Raw genomic sequence first — 6,050 nt, 5'->3', positions numbered from 1 at the left:
CTTTGAAACGCTCCCTAGAACATTCTGCCCAGGATTAGCAGTGTCCTTTACCATTCAGTCTCTACCCAGTCACCATTACCTTCACTTCTTCCTTCCCAAATCCACTGACGGTACTCCACTTGGGGGACTCCACTGGCACAGGTGCCGTCATGCTGTTTTCTGTGTAGAATGTGGGAGCTGACGTTGCTTACAAAGGTCTCCATACTTACTCTCTCTCCTGTCTTGGAGGTAGCAAATACTTGTACTAGCTCCTCTTTTCCCTTTGACTTAGCCAGCTTCTGTCGAGGCAGAGAAACCTATTCCTGAGCTACCCCAATCTCATTCTTATCCAACTCGGGCCCTGTTCCCATGTTGCGATCTTCTCTCTAATTGGACCTCTGCAACATATATTCTGTTATTGACCTCTTCTTGTCTATGTCTCTTATCATGTTTCCAGATGCAGCATGCTCTCCACCTCCTGACAGAGGTGATGAGCATGAGGTATAGAAAGGGACATGCATTTGTGAACATGGTCACTGTGTGGACTTCTTTTGCTTAACTATGCTAATTTGTTACAAAGGTCTTTTTTCTTCCTTCCTTTCTGCCTTCCTTCCTTCCTTCCTTCCTTCCTTCCTTCCTTCCTTCCTTTCTTTCTTTCTTTCTTTCTTCTTTCTTTCTTTCTTTCTTTCTGTCTGTCTGTCTGTCTGTCTGTCTTTCTTTCTTTCTTTCTTTCCTTCCTTCCTTTCTCTCTCTCTCAGTTTTTGAGTATGGGAAAGAGGTTGGGCTGTTAGCAAGAGTAATGCCAAGAGAGGAAAAGAGGGCCATTGCAACATTTTTTTTTATTAATTTATTTTGATTTATCAACAATCACTTCCAAGGGGGCAGAGCCAAGATGGCGGAGTGAAAGCAGTGACTTGCTTAAGCTCTCCCCCAAACCCCTCCAAATACTCATAAAAAATGGCTCTAAACAAATTCTGAAGCAGCAGAACCCACAAAAAGACAGAGTGAAACAAATTTCCACTCCAAGACAACCTGGATAATTGATCAGAAAGGTGTATCACGCCGGGCTAGGAGCACAGCGTGGCATGGGTGCGCAGGCCACAGCAAACCTGGAGCAGGCCTCAGAGGAGTGAATCACGGGCAGCTGTGGTGGTTTCCAGACTCCTCAATCCACCAATGCCAAAGACAACTTAGAAGGTCAGTGGGAAAGGTCTGTTTCTGTCGGTGGTCAGAGAGGAAGGCGGGGTCTCAGCTCCATTCCCCAAGAGCCTGGCCGGGAGTGGGGGGTGGGGGGGGTGCAGCTGCTTCCCGAGCTGCCGGCCCACAGACTGAGAGGGAATCCAGTGGCTGATCAGAGAGGGATTGCAGGGATCTCTTTGCCAGTGCTGAGGCAGGAATCTCTTGCTTTGCCCCTGTTTGGATCTGGGTCACAGTTCTGGGTGGTGGTGCTGGGGTGAGGAGGAGTGCTGGCATGGTGGATCTTGTAGTGACTGTGGAGAGGAACCCCTCCTTACAGTTACGGGACAGAAAGGAATACTTGTGGTCACAGGCCAGGAAAGGAGTAAACACCTCGCCCCTTATCATACCACCTTGGAAGAACTGAAAATTTACAGGTCCCTACAAGTATCTCTGAACACAGCTACACAAACCCCTGAAGCTTGGGACAGTACACTCTCCACATTGGAAGCAGACTCTTACCTTAACAAGGAGTTTAAAACTCAAGTAATTGGCTGGGATCATGAGCAAGCAGCACAACAAGAGTCAGACTATATTATCTTACTTTGGTGATAAAGAAGATCAAAATATACAACCAGAAGAAGACAACAAAATCAAAGCTACTACATCCAAAGCCTCCAAGAAAAATGTGAATCAGTCCCAGGCCTTGGAAGAGCTCCAAAGGGATTTTGAGAAACAAGTAAGGGAAGTAGAGGAAAAACTGGGAAGAGAAATGAGAGTGATGCAAGAAAATCATGAAAAACAAGTCAACAGCTGCTAAAGGAGACCCAAAAAAATACTGAAGAAAATAACACCTTAAAAAACAGCCTAACCCAAATGGCAAAAGAGGTCCAAAAAGCCAATGAGGAGAAAAATGCCCTAAAAAGAAAAATTGGCCAAATGGAAAAGGAAGTCCAAAAGATTACTGAAGAAAATACTTCCTTAAAAATTAGAATAGAGCAATTGGAAGATAGTGACTTTATGAGAAATCAAGACACTGTAAAACAAATCCAAAAGAATGAAAAATTAGAAAACAATGTGAAATATCTCATTGGAAAAACAACTGACCTGGAAAATAGATCCAGGAGAGAGAATTTAAAAATTATTGGACTATCTGAAAGCCATGATCAAAAAGAGCCTAGACATCATCTTTCAAGAAATTATCAAGGAAAACTGCCCTGATATATTAGAACCAGAGGGCAAAATAGAAATTGAAAGAATCCACTGATCTCCTCCTGAAAGAGATCCCCAAAGGAAAACTCCTAGGAATATTGTAGCCAAATTCCAGAGTTCCCAGGTCAAGGAGAAAATATTACAAGCTGCCAGAAGGAAACAATTCAAGTACTGTGGAAACACAATCAGGATAACAAGATTTAGCAGCTTCTACATTAAAGGACCGCAGGGCATGGAATATAATATTCCAGAGGGCAAAGGAGATAGGATTACAACCAAGAATCACCTACCCAGCAAAACTGAGTATAATCCTTCAGGGGAAAAATGGTCATTCAGTGAAATAGAGGACTTTCAAGCATTCCTGATGAAAGGACAGAGCTAAACAGAAAATTTGACTTTCAAATACAGGACTCCAGTGGAACATGAAGAGGTAAACAGGAAAGAGAAATCATAAGAGACTGGTTAAGATTGAACTGTTTACATTCCTGCATGGAAAGATGATATTTGTAACTCATGAGAACCTTGTCAGTATTAAGGTAGTTGAAGGAAAAAAAATTGTATGTATGTATATATAGATAGATAGAGGTCACAGGGTGAGTTGAAGATTAAGGGGTCATATCTGGAGAATAAAATTAAGGGATGAGAGAGGATGATACTCAGAGAAGAAAGGGAAAGGTAGAATGGGGTAAATTATCTCACAAAAAAAAAGAAAAGAAAAGTCTCTCACAGTGGAGGGGAAACAGGGGAAGGTGAGAGGGAATGAGGGAATCTTATTCTCATAGGATTTGGCTTAAGGAGAGAATAACATACACATTCAATTGGGTATGGAAATCTGTCTTACCCTACAGGAAAATAGGGGAGAAGGGGACAAGAGAGCAGGGGGTGATAGAGAGGAGGGCAGATTGGGAAAGAGGGTAATCAGAAGCAAATATTTCTGAGGAGGGACAGGGTCAAAAAAGAATAGAATAAAAGGAAGGGCAGGATAGGATTAAGGGAAATAGAGTTAGTTTTTCACAACATGTCTACTAAGGAAGTGTTTTGCATAACTGCACATGTACAACCTATATTGAGTTGCTTGCCTTTTCAAGGAGGGTGGGTGGGGAGGGAGGAAGGGAGAAAATTTGGAACTCAAAGTTTTAAAGACACATGTTTTTAAAAAAAATGTTTTCACATGCAACTGGGAAATAAGAAATACAGAAAATGGGGTACAGAAGTCTATCCTGCTCTACAGGAAAATAGAAGGGGAAGGGGATAAGGGAAGGGAGGGGGGAGAGATAGAAGAGAAGGCAGACCAGGGGAAGGGTTATTCAGAATGCATGCCATGTTGGGGTGGGGGGAGGGGTGAGAAATTTGGAACTCAAAAACTGGTGGAAGTGAATATTAAAAACTAAAAATAAATAAATTTATATTTAAAAAAAACCCCAATCACTTCCATATGCTTTTGAGTTGAAAATTTTGCTCCCCCTTCCTCCCCCCCACCCCCCCAAGACGGCGCACAATCTGATATAGGCTTTACATTTACATACCCATTAAACATATTTTCACATTAGTGAAGTTGTAAGTAAAAATTAAAACCAATAGGAGGAACCATCAGAAGGATGAAACAAAACTCAACAGAAGGTAAAAATGAGTGATAGTGATTCAACTTCCATAGTTCTTTCTCTGGATGTGGACAGCATTTTCCATCCTGAGGCCTCTGGCGATGTCTTAGATCCTCATAAAGCTGAGAAGGGTTCAGTTTAACAATCTTAGTCATTGCATAACATGGTGCAACATTTTTTTTAAATGCACAGAAGAGAATGAAAACAAATTTAGAAGGAAGCACAAAAAAGCAGGACAGTTTTGAAAGTAATGTGTAGGATTTATTTCATAGAATCCTCTTTTGTGTTCTACTGTGTTATACAAATTCTCTGTTACTTTTTTTTATGTTTAAGGTCAGAATGAGAAACAAAAATAATAATTTTAAAAATCTAGGTATCTTCCACTCACATTCCTTCTATCTTCTGTCGTTTCTCTTAAATTCATTTCATCCCTGTGTTCTCTCTGGAATAATGACCACTCTTCTCATTGAGCCCTAATGGGCCAAGAGGTTATGTTAGCATACTCCTTGCTCCCCATTGTTACTTCCAGATTCTCTCTCTGCCACCATCACTCAGCATCCTCTACTTCTTTAAATTTCCCTTTGTTTATCTACCATAATTTGTTAGCCATTCCATTCTCCCTCCCACCACTCCTCCTCCCCCAGGACTAAAAAAAAAAGTACAAAATACAAAACAAATTCTTATATTGGCCATGTCCAAAATTATGTCTCATTCTACGTATTAGTCCATCACTTCTGTCATGAAATTGGTAGCATTTTTCATTTTTGATCCTTTAAAATCATTGTTGATCATCACAAGTCTTTCAGAACTGTTTGTTTTTTACAATATTGATGTCATACTATAATTTTTTCTCTTGATTCTGCTAACTTCATTCTGCATCTGTTTGTATAAGTCTTTGCAGGTTTTTCTAAAACCATCCCCTTCATCATTTCTTACAACACAATAGTATTTCATCACATTCAGGTACCATAACTTGTTCAGCCATTCCCCAATTGATGAGCATCCCCTCCATTTCCATTTGTATGCCACAACAAAAAGAGTTGCTGTAAATATTGTTGTACATATGGATTCTTTTTCTCTTTCTTTGTTCTCTTTGGAGGTGTAGACCTAGTAGTGATATTACTGGGTCGAAGGGTATGCACAGTTTAATAGCTTTGGAGGCATAGTTCCAAACTGATTTCTAAGATGGCTGAACCAGTACACAGTTTCACCAACAATGCATTAATGAACCTCTTTTCCCATAGCTCCTCTAGCATTTGTCATTTTCTTTTTTTTTTTGTCAATTTTATCTGTCTGATGGGTATGATGCGAAACTTCAGAATTTTTTTAATTTGCACTTTTCCACTTATTAGTAATTTAGAGCATTTTTTCACATGACTTTGGATAGCTCAGATTTCTTCCTCTAAAAATTGTCTGTTCATATCCTTTGACTACTTATCAACTGGGGAGGACAAAGACACTTATTCTCTCCACATTTGGGATTTTAGTTGCATTAGGTCACCAGGATTCTACTCTGGAAAACCCAACGGGGATTCCAAAAACAGAGATTAAGAGAGAGTAGGATTAGGATCCAAAGACAAAAGAAATTGGAAAATGGACATGTTGAGGGAGAGAGGGGATTTTGAACACCATGTAATATGGGGGAGAGGGAGGAAGGAAGTCAATACAATAAATCTATTTTTTCTAAATGGCTAGCTTAACCAACCATACTTTCCTAATATTAAAAATAGATTTCCAATATCCAGATGTTCCATGAGTAAAACTTTATTATATTTTTGCTTGTTCCATGGGTTCCTGGAACAATCCAGGGGGATAGTAGTAGCTTAAAATGATGCAAATTAAAAAAAAAAAACCAAAGCCATTAAAGGATTGAAGAAAGTAGATTTCTAGAGGGGTACTGAGTAATTTATTTTTTGAAAAGGGGGCAGTAGCCCAAATACATTTGGGAACCTCTGCCAGGATCTAGACTTACCAGACTCCATGAGCCTTTATCAAGTTCTAGGATAATAGTTGTGATCTGATAATCACTACCAACACCACCACTAACCCCCAAAATAAAAATCAAGTCAATTTAACCTCCAA

The sequence above is a fragment of the Phascolarctos cinereus genome, unplaced genomic scaffold (genome assembly GCF_003287225.1).
Source record: "Phascolarctos cinereus isolate Bilbo 61053 unplaced genomic scaffold, phaCin_HiC Scaffold_1;HRSCAF=81, whole genome shotgun sequence".
Lineage (NCBI taxonomy): Eukaryota > Metazoa > Chordata > Mammalia > Diprotodontia > Phascolarctidae > Phascolarctos > Phascolarctos cinereus.
The sequence above is the reverse complement of the archived record's forward strand: the minus strand, read 5'-3'. Positions refer to the sequence as shown.